Source organism: Bos indicus, chromosome 27 (genome assembly GCF_029378745.1).
Source record: "Bos indicus isolate NIAB-ARS_2022 breed Sahiwal x Tharparkar chromosome 27, NIAB-ARS_B.indTharparkar_mat_pri_1.0, whole genome shotgun sequence".
In the NCBI taxonomy this organism is placed as follows: Eukaryota; Metazoa; Chordata; class Mammalia; order Artiodactyla; family Bovidae; genus Bos; species Bos indicus.
The window spans coordinates 10,528,114-10,545,422 of record NC_091786.1 but is presented as its reverse complement, the minus strand read 5'-3'; positions in this window follow the sequence as shown (position 1 = coordinate 10,545,422).

Genomic DNA, 17,309 nt, shown 5'->3' with positions numbered 1-17,309 from the left:
ACAACAGAGGATGAGATGGTTGGATGGCATCACCGACTCAGTGGACATGGATTTGGGTAAACTCTGGGAGTTGGTGATGGACAGGGAGGCCTGGCATGCTGCGGTTCATGGGGTAGCAAAGAGCAGAACACGATTGAGTGACTGACTGAACTGAACTGAAGCAACTTAGCACAAAAATTGAACTAGACGTATATCAGCTCTTCAGCCCTTTTATCAAAATTTAGTCCACAGGAATCTTGATTAAATTTCCCTTCCATAAGACAACATGGTAATGTGTTACACTGATGATATTTTGCTGGTTGGGCCTGGAAACAAGAAGTAGCAACTACTATAGACTTGCCAGAGTTAGGAAGTAAAACTTGAAAGCTCTGGGACCCTCCACCTCAGTGAAATTTTTAAGGGTCCAGTGGCATGCTAGCATGTTGATATATACCTTTTAAAGTGCAATTTGAGTTATTGCATCTGTCTCTTCTTACCACCAAAAAAGAGACACAACACTTTTGGATTTTGATGGCAACTTATTCCTCATTTTGTGTGCTACTCAGCTGCATTTACCCATTGACACCCAAAGCTGCTAACTTTGAGTTAGGCTTAGAACAACAGAAGTTTCAACAGTAGGTCAAAACTACTGAATAAGATTATCTGCCATGCAGGGCAAAAAAATACAGCAGATTCAATGGCACTTTATGTCAATGGCAGATAATGCTGTTTGCATCCTTTGCAGTTTCCTACAGCTGAATCACAGGCTTCTCTGGTAGTTCAGCTGGTAAAGAATCTGCCTGCAATGCAGGAGACCCCAGTTTGATTCCTAGGTCAGGAGGATACCCTGGAGAAGGGACAGGCTACCTACTCCAGTATTCTTGGGCTTCCCCAGTAGCTCAGACAGTAAAGAATCCACCTGCAATGTGGGTGACCTGAGTTCAATCCCTGGGTTGGGAAGATCCCCTGGAGGAGGGCATGGCAACCCACTCCAGTATTCTTGCCTGAAGAATCCACATGGACAGAGGAGCCTGGCAGGCTGAGTTATTACTCTCTTTTTGAGAAACAGTTCTTTCCCTGGTACTTGCCCTTGGTAGATACTGAATGCTTAACCATAGGCCACCAAGTTATCATGAAATGTGAGCTGCCCTTCATGAACAGGCTATGGTCTGATATACCAATACATAATGTTGGCATGCACAGAACTCTATTACCAATTGGCAGTGGCATGTATGATATTAGATTGAGCGGCTCCTATAGGCACAAGTAAGTTATATGAGGAAGTGATGAAAGTTCCCATGGTCCCCACCATGGCTGTGGCATTCTTTCATGACACAGCGGTGGAATGGTGTAGGCATAGAGTAGTCTTGTTATTCAGTCAAGAAATGAAAATAAGCCTGGTATTGTTTTGCCAAATACATATCATGGCATGTTAGATATAATAGAGAAAAAGAGACACACACACAGATGGAGAGGCAAAGAGACAGAGATGGAGAGAGAAAGAGAGATATTAGAGGCAAAGCTATGATTAAGATAACGGTTGGCAGAAATATGGTTGAGAAAGGTGTGTCTGTTTGAAGGAAGAATGTAAATGAAGTGAGAGTCTGAGCATGTTAAGTTCATTAATGACTATGAATATAATAGTGGTGGAGAGAGTGGTTTATTTGTCAAAACCATGAATGAATGAGGGATAGTATCAGAAGATGTGATGATACTACAAGAATAAGCTGTCATTGGTAAAGGCTGATTGTCCTTGTTTCAATGTATTTGGATTTTTGAAGGAGGAAATTAAAGATAGGTTTAGTAAAAGGCTTTAAAGATCAAGACCAAGGACGATATAAAAAATATTCAAGCCTTTGAGAGGAATATAGCAATATGAGAAAACTTGTAATAATCCCCTGTGATTTGGAAATTATAGATAAACATTTTCAGTGATCAGCATGTGCATCGCTCCAAAATCAATAATCTCCATATGGACTTATATTAGATATCAAGAGTTTCCATTTGATTTTTCAGTTTTGCTCTCTTATGAGGTTCAAATATCCTTTTGCCACATTTATTAATATACCATTCAAATTTTTAATTTTCCATAGTACAATACCTTGCAAATCTCACTGCATGATAAAATTAATCTCTTTCTACACCTGAAAAATGGGAAAGTTCTCTATACTCCCACTGCTTCTAGTTTAACTATTGTTTTTCAGTTCAGTCGCTCAGTCGTGTCTGACTCTTTGTGACCCCATGAATTGCAGCACACCAGGCCTCCCTGTCCATCACCAACTCCCAGAGTTCACTCAGACTCACATCCATCCAGTCAGTGATGCCATCCAGCCATCTCATCCTCTGTCGTCCCCTTTTCCTCCTGCCCTCAATCTGTCCCAGCATCAGAGTCTTTTCCAATGAGTCAACTCTTCCGATGAGGTGGCCAAAGTACTGGAGTTTCAGCTTTAGCATCATTCCTTCCAATGAAATCCCAGGGCTGATCTCCTTCAGAATGGACTGGTTGGATCTCCTTGCAGTCCAAGGGACTCTCAAGAGTCTTCTCCAACACCACAGTTCAAAGGCATCAATTCTTCAGCGCTCAGCTTTCTTCACAGTCCAACTCTCACATACATATGTGACCACAGGGTGATCACCACAGGAAAAACCATAGCCTTGACTAGACGGACCTTTGTTGGCAAAGTAATGTCTCTGCTTTTGAATATGCTATCTAGGTTGGACATAACTTTCCTTCCAAGGACTTAGCATCTTTTAATTTCATGGCTGCAATCACCATCTGCAGTGATTTTGAAGCCCAAAAAAATAAGGTCTGACACTGTTTCCCCATCTATTTCCCATGAAGTGATGGGACCAGATGCCATGATCTTCGTTTTCTGAATGTTGAGCTTTAAGCCAACTTTTTCACTCTCCTCTTTCACTTTCATCAAGAGGCTTTTTAGTTACTCTTCACTTTCTGCCATAAGAGTGCTGTTATCTGCATATCTGAGGTTATTGATATTTCTCCTGGCAATCTTGATTCCAGCTTGTTCTTCTTCCAGCCCAGCGTTGCTCATGATGTAGTCTGCATATAAGTTAAATAAGCAGGGTGATAATATACAGCCTTGATGTACTCCTTTTCCTATTTGGAACCAGTTTGTTGTTCCATGTCCAGTTCTAACTGTTGCTTCCTGACCTGCATACAGATTTCTCAAGAGGCAGGTCAGGTGGTCTGGTATTCCCATCTCTTTCAGAATTTCCCACAGTTTATTGTGATCCACACAGTCAAAGGCTTTGGCAAAGTCAATAAAGCAGAAATAGATGTTTTTCTGAAACTCTCTTGCTTTTTCCATGATCCAGCAGATGTTGGCAATTTGATCTCTGGTTCCTCTGCTTTTTCTAAAACCAGCTTGAACATCAGGAAGTTCACGGTTCACTTACTGCTGAAGCCTGGCTTGGAGAATTTTGTGCATTACTTTACTAGCGTGTAAGATGAGTGCAATTGTGCGGTAGTTTGAGCATTCTTTGGCATTGCCTTTCTTTGGGATTGGAATGAAAACTGACCTTTTCCAGTCCTGTGACCATTGCTGAGTTTTCCAAATTTGCTGGCATATTGAGTGCAGCACTTTCACAGCATCAACTTCTAGGATTTGAAATAGCTCAACTGGAATTCCAGTGATGCTTTCTAAGGCCCACTTGACTTCACATTCCAGGATGTCTGGCTCAAGGTCAGTGATCACACCATCGTGATTATCTGGGACGTGAAGATCTTTTTTGTACAGTTCTTCAGTGTATTCTTGCCACCTCTTCTTGATACCTTCTGCTTCTGTTAGGTCCATACCATTTCTATCCTTTATTGAGCCCATCTTTGCATGAAATGTTCCCTTGGTATCTCTAATTTTCTTGAAGAGATCTCTAGTCTTTCCCATTCTGTTGTTTTCCTCTATTTCTTTGCATTGATTGCTGAGGAAGGCTTTCTTATCTCTCCATACTATTCTTTGGAACTCTGCATTCAGATGCTTATATCTTTCCTTTTCTCCCTTTTCACTTCTCTTCTTTTCACAGCTATTTGTAAGGCCTCCCCAGACAGCCATTTTGCTTTTTTGCATGTCTTTTCCATGGGGATGGTCTTGATTCCTATCTCCTGTACAATGTCACGAGCCTCATTCCATAGTTCATCAGGCACTCTATCTATCAGATCTAGGCCCTTAAATCTATATCTCACTTCCACTGTATAATCATAAGGGATTTGATTTAGGTCATACCTGCATGGTCTAGTGGTTTTCCCTACTTTCTTCAGTTTAAGTCTGAATTTGGCAATAAGGAGTTCATGATCTGAGCCACAGTCAGCTCCTGGTCTTGTTTTTGCTGACTGTATAGAGCTTATCCATCTTTGGCTGTAAAGAATATCATCAATCTGATTTTGGTGTTGACCATCTGGTGATATCCATGTGTAGAGTCTTCTCTTGTGTTGTTGGAAGAGGGTGTTTGTTATGACCAGTGCATTTTCTTGGCAAAACTCTATTAGTCTTTGCCCTGCTTCATTCTGTATTCCAAGGCCAAATTTGCCTGTTACTCCAGGTGTTTCTTGACTTCCTACTTTTGCATTCCAGTCCCCTATAATGAAAAGGACATCTTTTTTGGGTGTTAGTTCTAAAAGGTCTTGTAGGTCTTCATAGAACTGTTCAACTTCAGCTTCTTCAGTGTTACTGGTTGGGGCATAGACTTGGATTACTGTGATATTGAATGGTTTGCCTTGGAAATGAACAGAGATCATTCTGTCGTTTTTGAGAGTGCATCCAAGTCCTGCATTTCAGACTCTTTTGTTGACCATGATGGCTACTCCATTTCTTCTGAGGGATTCCTGCCTGGGGTAGTAGATATAATGGTCATGTGAGTTAAATTCTCCCATTCCAGTCCATTTGAGTTCGCTGGTTCCTAGAATGTCGACATTCACTCTTGCCATCTCTTGTTTGACCACTTCCAATTTGTCTTGATTCATGGACCTGACATTCCAGGTTCCTATGCAATATTGCTCTTTACAGCATGGGACCTTGCTTCTATCACCAGTCACAGCCATAGCTGGGTATTGTTTTTGCTTTGGCTCCATCCCTTCATTCTTTCTGGAGTTATTTCTCCACTGATCTCCAGTAGCATATTGGGCACCTACTGATCTGGGGAGTTACTCTTTCAGTATCCTATCATTTTGCCTTTTCATACTGTTCATGGGGTTCTCAAGGCAAGAATACCGAAGTGGTTTGCCATTCCCTTCTCCAGTGGACCACATTCCGTCAGATCTCTCCACCATGACCCGCCCATCTTGGGTTGCCTGACGGGCATGGCTTAGTTTCACTGAGTTAGACAAGGCTGTGGTCCTAGTGTGATTAGATTGACTAGTTTTCTTTGAGTATGGTTTCAGTGTGTCTGTCCTCTGATGCCCTCTTGCAACACCCTCCATCTCACTTGGGTTTCTCTTACCTTGGGCGTGGGGTATCTCGTCACGGCTGCTCCAGCAAAGTGCAGCTGTCGCTCCTTACCTTGGACGTAGGGTATCTCCTCACCACCGCCCTTCCTGACCTTCAATGTGGGATAGCTCCTCTAGGCCCTCCTGCACCCAGGCAGCCACCGCTCCTTGTACGTGGGGTTGGTCCTCCCGGCCGCCACCCCTGGCCTTGGGTGTGGGGGTCTGGGGTCACTTTTCTCGGCTGCCACCCCTGACCTCGGACATGGGGTAGCTCCTCCCGGCCGCCACCCCTGACCTCGGACTTGGGTATCTCCTCTAGGCTGCCGCCCCTGACCTCGGACGCAGGGTAGCTCCTCTCAGCTGTCACCCCTGACCTCGGACGTGGGGTAGCTCCTCCCGGCTGCCTCCCCTGACCTCAGATTTTGGTAGCTCTTCTCAGCCGTTCCTGCGCAGTCGCAGCCTGGCACTCTCGGCCGCGGCCCCTGACCTCGGACGTGGGGTAACTCCTCTTGGCCGCTGCCCTTCGGGCATGGGGTCCTCCCGGCTTCTGCCCCTGACCTCGGACGTGGGGTAGCTCCTCTCGGCCGAGCTGTAGCGCGCCGGTCGCAGCCGCCGCAGCTGCCTTTGTTGTTGTTGCTAAGTCACTTCAGTCGTGTCCAACTCTGTGTGACTCCATAGACGGCAGCCCACCAGGCTCCCCCATCTCTTACTCAGCTATAATTTTCATGTTAAAATGTAACTTTGTTTTCTGGTTTTGTAACTGTTTTTAAATTTATCCTGATATTATTTAATGTATTTTCAGTTGCCATGAAAACTTCTGTCATATTTATGTTATTAAGTAGCTTAAATTCTAAGGGGTTGCACAGAGTCGGACATGACTGAAGGGACTTAGCAGCAGCAGCAGCAGCTTAAATTCATGCCAACATTATATTGTCAATCATTGTTAATATTACTTTTTAAGAGCAGGTCATGTTACTAATGCTATAAAAGAATGTAATCTTTCTGAACTAATTTAAATAAAATAGAGAAAATAAAATGGGAAGAAAATGGGATATTTTCTCTAGATTGGAAGATAGGAAAATTATTAATTTTTCATATTTTCTTCTTTTGTTTAATATTTATTGAATACTTATTTTTTGTAAGGGATTAAGGACTTCCCCAATGGCTTAGTTGGTAAAGAATCTGTCTGCAATGCAGGAGACCCAGGTTCTATCCCTAAGTCAGGTAGATCCCCTGGAGAATGGCATGACAACCCACTCCAGTATTTTTGCCTGGAGAATCCCATGGGAAGAGGAGCCTGGTGGGCTATAGTCCATGTGGTCACAAAGAGTTGAACACTTTGAACTAGACAGACTAACATTTCAAAGTAAACAATGGAGTAATAAATACATACTGCTTCCCCTTACCTATATTGGTATTAATCCAAGTTTTTAGTTGCAAGCAATATAAACTACTGTGGTTGGTTTAAGCAGAAAATAATTTATTAAAATTGCATGAAGTCACAAATTTTATTGAGGTTACAGAGCTTGACACACTTCATGACAGACATCTTCTACTATCAGACCATCCATAGGAACTGCTGTTTGTCCATATCTCTAGTCCTGTGCACTGATTGTACTGGATATCTTAGCAATCTATGCTACTGTCAGAGGTGACTCAAATGGGTTCCTGTAATTTGTGTGCCTGGCTCACTCTTTTACACACAATGAGGGCGTCTGATTGGCAAAGCCTGTATCCTAGCTCTCAGAGAGTTTGGGAATGTCAGCAGTTGTTGTTCAGTCACTCGGTCATGTCTGAATCTGTAACCCAATGGACTGTAGCACATCAGGCTTTTCTGTCCTTCACCGTCTCAAACTCATGTCCATTGAGTTGGTGATGCCATCCAACCCTCTCATCATCTGTTGTCCCTTTCAGCTCTTGCCTTCAATCTTTCCTGGCATCAGAGTCTTTTCCAATGATTTGGCTCTTTGCATCAGGTGGCCAAAGTCCTGGAGTTTCAGCTTCAGCATCAGTCCTTCCAATGAATATTCAGGACTGATTTCCTACAACACAGCTCAAAAGCATCAGTTTTTCAGCGCTCAGATTTCTTTATGGTCCATCTCTCCCATCCATTCATGACTACTGGAAACACCATAGCTTTGACTATATGGACCTTTGTGGGCAAAGTAATGTCTCTGCTTTTTAATTTGCTTTCTAGGTTTATCATTGTTTTACTTCCAGGGAGCCAGTGTCTTTTAACTTCATGGCTGCAGTCACCATCTGCAGTGATTTTGGAAGCCAGGAAAATAAAGTCTCTCACTGTTTCCATTGTTTCCCCATGTATTTTCCATGAAGAGATGGAACTGGATGTCATGATCTTAGTTTTTTGAATGTTGAGTTTTAACCAGCTTTTTCTCTCTCCTCTTTCACCTTTCTCAAGAGGCTCTTTAGTTCCTCTTCTCTTTCAGCCATAAGGATTGTGTTATCTACATATCTGAGGTTATTGATGTTTCTCCAGGCAGTCTTGATTCCAGCTTGTGCTTCATCCACCCCAGCATTTCTCATAATATACTCTGCACAGAAGTTAAATAAGCAGGGTGACAATAGACAGCCTTGACATACTCTTTTCCCAATTTTGAACCAGTCCTTTGTTCCATGTCCAGTTCTAACTGTTGCTACTTGACCTGCATACAGGTTTCATAGGACACAGGTAAGGTGGTTTGGTATTCCCATCTCTTGAATAATTTTCCCCAATTAGTTGTGATCCACACAGTCAAAGGAGTTAGCATAGTCAATGAAGCAGAAGCAGAGGTTTTTTCTGGAGTTCTCTTGCTTTTTCTAAGATCCAATGAATGTTGGTGATTTGATTTCTGGTTCCTTCACCTTTTTAAATCCAGCTTGAACATCTGGAAGTTCTTGGTTCATGTACAGATGAAGCCTAACTTGGAGGATTTTGAGCATTACTTTGCTAGCATGTGAAATGAGTGCAATCACGTGGCAGTTTGAACATTCTTTTTCATTTTCCTTTTTTGGGATTAGAATGAAAACTGAAATTTTCCAGTCCTGTGGCCACTGCTGAGTTTTAAAAAATTTGCTGACATATTGAATGCGGTATATCCACAGCATTATCTTTTAGGATTTGAAGTAGCTCACCTGTAATTTCATTACATCCACTACCTTTGTGCACATTGATGCTTCCTAAGGTCCACTTAACTTCACACTCCATGATGTCTGGCTCTAGGTGAGTGATCACACCATTGTGGTTATTTGGGTCATTAAGATCTTTTTTTGTGTAGTTCTTCTGTGTGTTCTTGCCACCTCTTAATATCTTCTGCTTCTGTTAGGTCCATAGCATTTCTGTCTTTTATCGTGCCCATCTTTGCATAAAATGTCCCCTTGGTAGCTCTAATTTTCTTGAAGAGATCTCTAGTCTTTCCCATTCTATTGTTTTCCTCTATTTCTTTGCACTGATCACTGAGGAAGGCTTTCTTATCTCTCCTTGCTATTATTTGGAACTCTACATTCACATGGGTATACCTTTCCTTTTCTCCTTTGCCTTTTGTTTCTCTTTTCAAAGCTATTTGTAAGGTTTCCTCAGACAACCATTTTGCCTTATTGCACTTCTTTTTCTTAGGGATGCTTTTGATCACTGCCTCCTGTACGATGTTAAGAACGTCTGTCCATAGTTCTTCAGACACTTTGTCTATCAGATCTAATCCCTTGAATCTATTTGTCACTTCCACTGTACAAGTGTAAGGAATTATATTTAGGTCATACCTGAATGGCCTAGTGGTTTTCACTACTTTATTCAAATTAAGTCTGATTTTGGCAATAAGGAGTTCATAACTTGAGCCACAGTCAGCTCCTGGTCTTGTTTTGCTGACTGTATAGAGCTTCTCCATCTTTGGCTGCAAAAAATATAATCAGTCTGATTTTGGTGTTGACCTTATGGTGATGTCCATGTGTAGCAGAGGAAATTAAAATCTTCTTTAGTGGATGAAGCCTTTTTCTCCAATTAAATGTGTACATTTTATAAGAAAAGCTACTTAAATAGCTAGTGGTCAAACAAATGCCAGATATATGTGACAGTTTTGTCTTTTAAGTTTTCTTCACTTTATATTCTGATGACCTTAGCCTATTTTTTCAAACATTATCTCTTTATTCAAAGTAAATTATATTAATGGAGAATATTTAATTCTTGGTTTTTAACAATAAAATACAGATCTTCATATCATTTTTACTGCATCCACTCACTACTTATGTCTTGCTTATTTAATATTTTATTTTAAAATAATATGCATTAAAATAGATTAAGCCCACTATAAATTGCTACCATAAAAAATGAACATATTGTGCTATAAATTAAACTCTGAAAACAAAATATTATCACATGTATTTCAACTAGCATTGCCCATGACATGCACTTATCAGGTGGCTGTCTCTTGTTTTTCATATTCTTTAAGAGATTATTTATTCTTTATCCCCATTTCATTTCCATTCCCTCCCCAAGTGCATTGTTTTACTGCAAGGTGTATCCTCAGAGCTTATATTAATGCCTGACAGTTAGTGAAAGGCAAAGGAGAAAGGGAAAGATATACCCAACTGAAAGTAGAGTTCCAGAATATAGCAAGGAGAGATAAGAAAGATAATATAAAAGGGAGGAACTTTTTCAACATGTAATTTTCTGTTTTGGTGCTATATACTATTGTCCTGGGTGTTCTTTGGAAGGACTGATGCTAAAGCTGAAACTCCAGCACTTTGGCCACCTCATGCAAAGAGTTAACTCATTGGAAAAGACTTTGATGCTGGGAGGGATTGGGGGCAGGAGGAAAAGGGGATGACAGAGGATGAGATGGCTGGATGGCATCACCGACTTGATGGACGTGAGTTTGAGTGAACTCCGGGAGTTAGTGATGAACAGGGAGGCCTGGCGTGCTGCAATTCATGGGGTCGCAAAGAGTCTGACATGACTGAGCGACTGAACTGAACTGAACTATTGTTTTCCTGCTTCCCTGGTGGCTCAGATCATAAAGTTTCTCCCGGCAATGCAGGAGACCAGAGTTTGATCCATGGGTCAGGAAAATTCCCTAGAGAAAAAAATAGCTACCCACTCCAGTATTCTTGCCTGGAGAATTCCATGGACAGAGCAGCCTGGCGGGCTACTCTCCATGAGGTTGCAATGAGTCATACACGACTGAATAACTAACACTTTCACACTTTCCCTATTTTTTTCTACACATATTTCAAGAAAATTATGTTCAAATTATGGGATATATTGATCCGAAGCATTTGATATATTAATATTGTATTACCTAGCATATTGTGATAAGTGAAATATGAATTTTTACAGAATTCTTGATATTTAGATTACTTTTATATTTCTTTGACATTATAAGAATATAAAATCTGTTCATCTATCCCTTAATTTCTGAAGTAATTATGAAATACCTAATTAATTATGGATTATATATGCATGACAATATTGTATCCACATGAATATTTTACAACTTTAACTTATAATTCCTTTATTACTTTCTAACAGAAGAATAGAAATTAGTAGGTATTAAAATCACTTAGATAAGTGTCTACATATTTTACCTTGCCTAGGGTAAGCATTAAATAAATATTTGTTTAATAAAAGTAAATATATATTTTCTAAAGGTAACAGCTGTGAGAGGCTATGCTCATTGAATGCTTAGGTTTGTGTTATTAAATTGCTAATCTTGACACCTTTAAGTATCATTTTACAATTTTTTTGAAATGCATTAGGCTAGATTAATATTTTGCCTCTAATTACTACTTATCATTACTACATAAGAAAAACTGAATTTGTTAGGATATTAGTATCAATTAGTACACTGAGTGTAAATTGTGTCTATAAAGGTCTCTTTTTTTGTTGTTGTTCAGATTTAGAATATATATTTATGAGCTTCAACTAAGCTGAAACTTTTAAGTTTAAGGAACACTAAGGATAGTATTTGCTTTATGATTTTATGGCAATTTGACCATATATGTGTATAGAGTTTCATGATCATTTTTCCAGGATACCTGAAGAAATAAAAAGACTACATTTTATGAATTTGTTCTCTCTAAATTGTTCTGCCAATCTCCTTAAATCCTTGTGTATCAAGACAATATAATAACTCCCACACAAAGAGTTGTTTGGATTACTTGCTTGCAATATGACAGGTCCATATTAAATAATGGAAGGAAACTCTTGACAGCAGATGACAGAGAGCATTGTTTCTTCATAATAAATGTCATAATTTCCTAGAAGACTTATAATAGAGGTAAAGCACCTTTACATATTAGTGTGTTATAGTCCTTTAGTGAGATTGCCACCTGATTAGGTGACCTTGTCTATCTTCAGCAAATCTTTCAAGTGAATTAACTTTTATCCTCAGATATTTTTCCTATTACCCTTTTATCCATTCAAATGAAACTAAAAGAATTGTTAAAGGAGGCAGAATATTTCAATGGAAGTTGAGATGACTTGAAATTTGAGCTCCAACACTTACTTATGGAATTATTTAGTCTACTTTAGATTAGTGTCCTAATCTAAGACTCAAAGGTAAAATTGGAAAGTGAAATTATTTCATGTCTCATGCTCTCAGTTTTCCTCATGTATAAACTAGAGGCAACAAAATTAGTTTTTTACTGAAATATGGTTGATTTATGGGGTTTCCCTTGTGGCTCAGATGGTAAAGAATCTGCCTGCAATGCAGGAGACCCACGTTCAATCCCTGGGTTGAGAGGATCCTGGGTTGGAAGGAAATGGCAACCCACTCTAGTGTTCTTGCCTGGAGAATTCCACAGACAGAGGGGCCTGGCTGGTTACAGCCCATGGGGTCACAAGGAGTTGGATACATCTGAGCAACTTTCACTTTCATAGTTGATTTACAGCAAGTAAAATCTTTAAAAAAAAAAATGAGTATGACAGGACAGAGAACTCACAGGTACAGAGAACAGACTGGTGGTTACCAGTTGAGGAGGAGGGAGATATGGTAGAAGATTAAGAAGTGTAAATTACAGTTATACATCCACCTCATTAGAACTGACTCATATGTGCTCCTTTTTATGGCTGGGTAATAGTCCATTTCTGTCCTTTATCGAGCCCATCTTTGCATGAAATGTTCCCTTGGTATCTCTAATTTTCTTGAAGAGATCTCTAGTCTTTCCCATTCTGGTGTTCTCCTCTCTTTCTTTGCACTGATTGCTGAGGAAGGCTTTCTCATGTCTCCTTGCTATTCTTTGGAACTCTGCATTCAGATGCTTATATCTTTCCTTTTCTCCTTTGCTTTTTGCTTCTCTTCTTTTCACAGCTATTTGTAAGGCCTCCTCAAACAACCATTTTGCTTTTTTGCATTTATTTTTCATGGGGCTATATATTGTCACCGTGTTTATTTAACTTATATGCAGAGTATATCATGAGAAACGCTGGGCTGGAAGAAGCACAAGCGGGAATCAAGATTGCCAGGAGAAATATCAATAACCTCAGATATGCAGATGACACCACCCTTATGGCAGAAAGTGAAGAAGAACTAAAAAGCCTCTTGAGGAAAGTGAAAGAGGAGAATGAAAAAGCTGGCTTAAAGCTCAACATTCAGAAAACGAAGATCATGGCATCTGGTCCCATCACTTCATGGCAGATAGATGGGAAACAGTGGAAACAGTGTCAGACTTTATTTTTTTGGGCTCCCAAATCACTGCAGATGGTGATTGCAGCCATGGAATTAAAAGACGCTTACTCCTTGGAAGGAAAGTTATGACCAACCTAGATAGCATATTGAAAAGCAGAGACATTACTTTGCCAACAAAGGTCCATCTAGCCAAAGCTATGGTTTTTCCAGTGGTCATGTATGGATATGAGAGTTGGACTGTGAGGAAAGCTGAGCTCCAAAGAATTGATGCTTTTGAACTGTGGTGTTGGAGAAGACTCTTGAGAGTCCCTTGGACTGCAAGGAGATCCAACCAGTCCATCCTGAAGGAGATGAGCCCTGGGATTTCTTTGGAAGGAATGTTCTAAAGCTGAAACTCCAGTACTTTGGCCACCTCATGCAAAGAGTTGACTCATTGGAAAAGACTCTGATGCTGGGAGGGATTGGGGGCAGGAAGAGAAGGGGATGACAGAGGATGAGATGGCTGGATGGCATCACCGACTCGATGGACATGAGTTTGAGTGAACACCAGGTGTTGGTGATGGACAGGGACACCTGGCGTGCTTTGGTTCATGGGGTTGCAAAGAGTCGGACACGACTGAGCGACTGAAGTGAACTGAGCTGAATAGTCCATTGCATGATTCATGTTGAGGTTTGACAGAAAACAGCAAAATTCTGTCAAGCAATTATCCTTCAATAAAAAACAAATAAATTTTAAGAAAAGAAAAAAAAAAAAGAAGTACAAACTATTAAGTATAAAATAGAGTACTGAAGTGGGTAACCATTCCCTTCTTCAGGGGTTCTTCCTGACCCAGTAATCGAACTTGGGTTCCTCCTGCATTGCAGGCACATTTTTACCATCTGAACCACAGGGAAGGCCACCCAGGGAATATAGCCAAAGTTTTATAACTTTAAAGGGAGTATTACCTATGGCTATAACAAAAATTATTGATAGATTTGTCCTATGAATTAAGTGAGATATAGCTTGTAAAGCATCTCGTGTGTGCCTGGCACATTATAACTGACAAATCAATGTGGGCCCCCTATTTTTTTTTTTTTTTCTTATGGCTTAAGGAGAAACTGTTCTAGGTTAATTAACCAACTACATATCCAGCCAGGAAATCTATAAGGGGTATGGTTATTTACAATCCTGAATGTGCATCAAGATTACTTAGAGCACTTTCAGAATATTCAGATATCTAGATGTCATGTCAAATACTCAGCAAAGTTCTTGAGAAAATAGTAGCAACCAAACAACAATAAAATAACTCACATATTGTTCATACATAGACTTTACAATCAATTTTTTTGTTATTTACTATGTGCTGAGCACTAATTTGAACTATCTCTTGTATCTTCCCCAAATTAAGAGGAATGTGCCATAATTATCCCCACTTTTCATGTAAGGAAACAGCATGTCAAAGAGGTTGAATGTCTTCTCCACATTCACAGATAGTAAGTAGTTGAGGCAAGCTGGACTCCAGAGCCTGTGAGCATTAAGTTGCTATATTCTAAGAAATATAAAGAATTTGTCATGAATATGTGCCCAAAGTAACAAAAGTGTCTAGGTGGACATTAGGTTCATATTTTCCTTTGGTTTCCTGTGTTGGCTAACTTCACTGTTATCTCCTTATTCATTCCCGGGACATATACAAGTACAGAAACTGCTGCAGCTTTGTCATGTCAGAGCATGAAATGATTCCTTCTCTTCCTTTTGTCTTGTTTTACTCATATTGTATTCCAGACCTCCTGTCTTTTATTTGCATATCTGATTTTTTCTTTCCTCTTCACATAATTAGCCCGTTCAGACCATCAGTGACTTTGGACAACTTGACTGAATTACTGATTTGCTATAGACCCAATTTTCTGTCTTTTAAGTTTCTCATGACCTCCATTCTTTACAGCTCAAAGACATTAGGTCAGTAATTATTCACAAAAGTTATTACATAAATTTTCTAAATCCAGTGAATTATTTTGTCTCATTCCTCTTGATTTTCCTGTAACACTGCTTGATCTCATTTTATTTAAGCATTATCCTACATAGATTTCTTAAATGCTTCTCCTTGCATCTTAAATCAGTATCTGTGCTTTTCAGATATCTGAAAGCTATAGCTTACTGAACAAATCCGAGATGGCCTCTGAAGTTACTTCACGTGCAGTTTCAGCGTTGTTCATCTTTACTCTTTCTAATGTTTTACACGTCAGCTGCCTATGATGCTCAGTGTATACACCTTCAAGTCCTCCTCGTCTCTCACATTCTAAACCCACCTGTTACTCTGGTTCCATTTATCGCAGTTTAAACACCACTGTTTCTGACCCTCAAACTTCCTGCTTGTGACTAGCTTTTGACACAAGTTATTTACTGCATATTTGTTTGAAAAATGAATAAGCAAATAGATAAATAATGTATAATCAAGAGAATACTATTGCCTCGAATTTGGATTTTTTTTTTAAGTTATTGTTGGAGAGGACAGAAAGTTAAGTAGGAACAGTAGAGTTTCTCCTTAAATTCTCAGTACTGCAAGCACAATAGAAGGGTGGATGGAACTCATCATCTGTATTACTATAAACAAACAGTTTTAAGGAGCATGATACTGTTTATTACTAAAAGCATTGTTTCCAGTGCAGTTGGAAAGAAAGAAACCAAATTCCATGTGTAAAATCAAACCAATTTATTTTTCTTCTTGAAGGAATTGAGAAAAGTTCCTAACCTACACTACTTTAAACTGAAGATAGAAAAAAAATAAAGGTTTGTTTACCCTCAGTTTATCATTTTCACCCTCACTTAATAGAGGACAGCATGGAGATTGGTTAAAATCAGTCACTAGATGTTTTTGCCAAAATATTTACTGTTTCTGCCTGTACATCTGCTGAGCTTCCTGTGTGGCTATTTACTAATGCCTGCTGCCAGATTCCCCTTAATATTTATTGAAGCAAAAACTTCTCAGTGCCTGTGTTCCTCTTGGTAATATAATAGCTCATTAAGGATGAATTTTTCCTTATTAAAGGTATAATTTAGTTCGATTCTACACAAATACATACCAGTAATGATTTTTTTCCTTCTGTTTCAATATGTTCTCTCTTGGTTTCTCTCTCCCTCTCCTTACCTCTGTATCTCTCTATCCCCTTCTTTTTATTTAAAAATCCATATATCATTTGATATAAGAGAGTTTATTAAATACTTGATACTTGCTTGAAAATCCCTAACACAGATCTATTAATTTTTTAACATTCATTCTTCTAACACATGCTTTTGAATTCCTGATCATATAGAGAATTTTGTCTTTGAATATTACCTTTCTTCTTTCATCAAATGATAAAAATCAGTATTTTAGTCTATTTTAAGCCCCCAGGCAAGTTTTCATTTGAGAGGCTAAAGATATAGATATCTCCGAACAACTGGAGTAGAAGATCTGATATATATATATATTTCACATTATTAGAAAACCATGTAAAAATCTGCCTATCTAACTTAGATTGTTAGACTTCTTGTGTGAATATGAGAAAATGCATAGGCAACTTCAGAAGGATATTTCACACTTTAATATTTTAGGCACTCTTATTTCATTTAATGTTATTTGCAGAATATTTACTCTGAGCAAGTCATTATTTTTATGGCTGGCACCACATGTGGAACAAGAGATGATGATACAATTCTTACCTACATGGAGCAGATTGTCTAATGGGAAAAGATGGATACTGTTTAGAGAATCGTATGAGTAACTCTGGAATTATAATTAAAATAAATTCAGTGAAGGAGAGGCACACAGTTTTATGAGAGCTTAATCATTCATGCAGCATTCAATAATTGTGTGTCTTCTGTGAGTCAGGGACATTTATGCCCTGTAGCTGAAGAAATGAAACCCACATTACCCTCCCTTCTCAGATGGATCAGAAAAGGCCCTACTGGGAAGGAATAAGTGAACTGATATCTGAAAGCAGTGTTGGATATGAAAGGGGTGGAGTTAGGAGGGACAGTAAAACAAACCTAGGTAATATTGTTTGAAAAGGCACAGTGGTTAAAAAAAATACAAAGTGCTTGCAATGTAAAGGATAGAGGAGTCAAAGTTGCATATGGAGAAATAGGTAAAAGGTAGATGTACATGGTCTTACAAAGCAGGTTAGGGGAGTTTGTCTTTATCCTGAAAGCAATGAGAAGCCAAGTCATTTTGAAAGTTGTTTTTCTTCTTCACTTATTACTGTTTTGCAGTGTAGCAGACAGGAAAATAATAAAAGTGACAGTAGAAAAATCC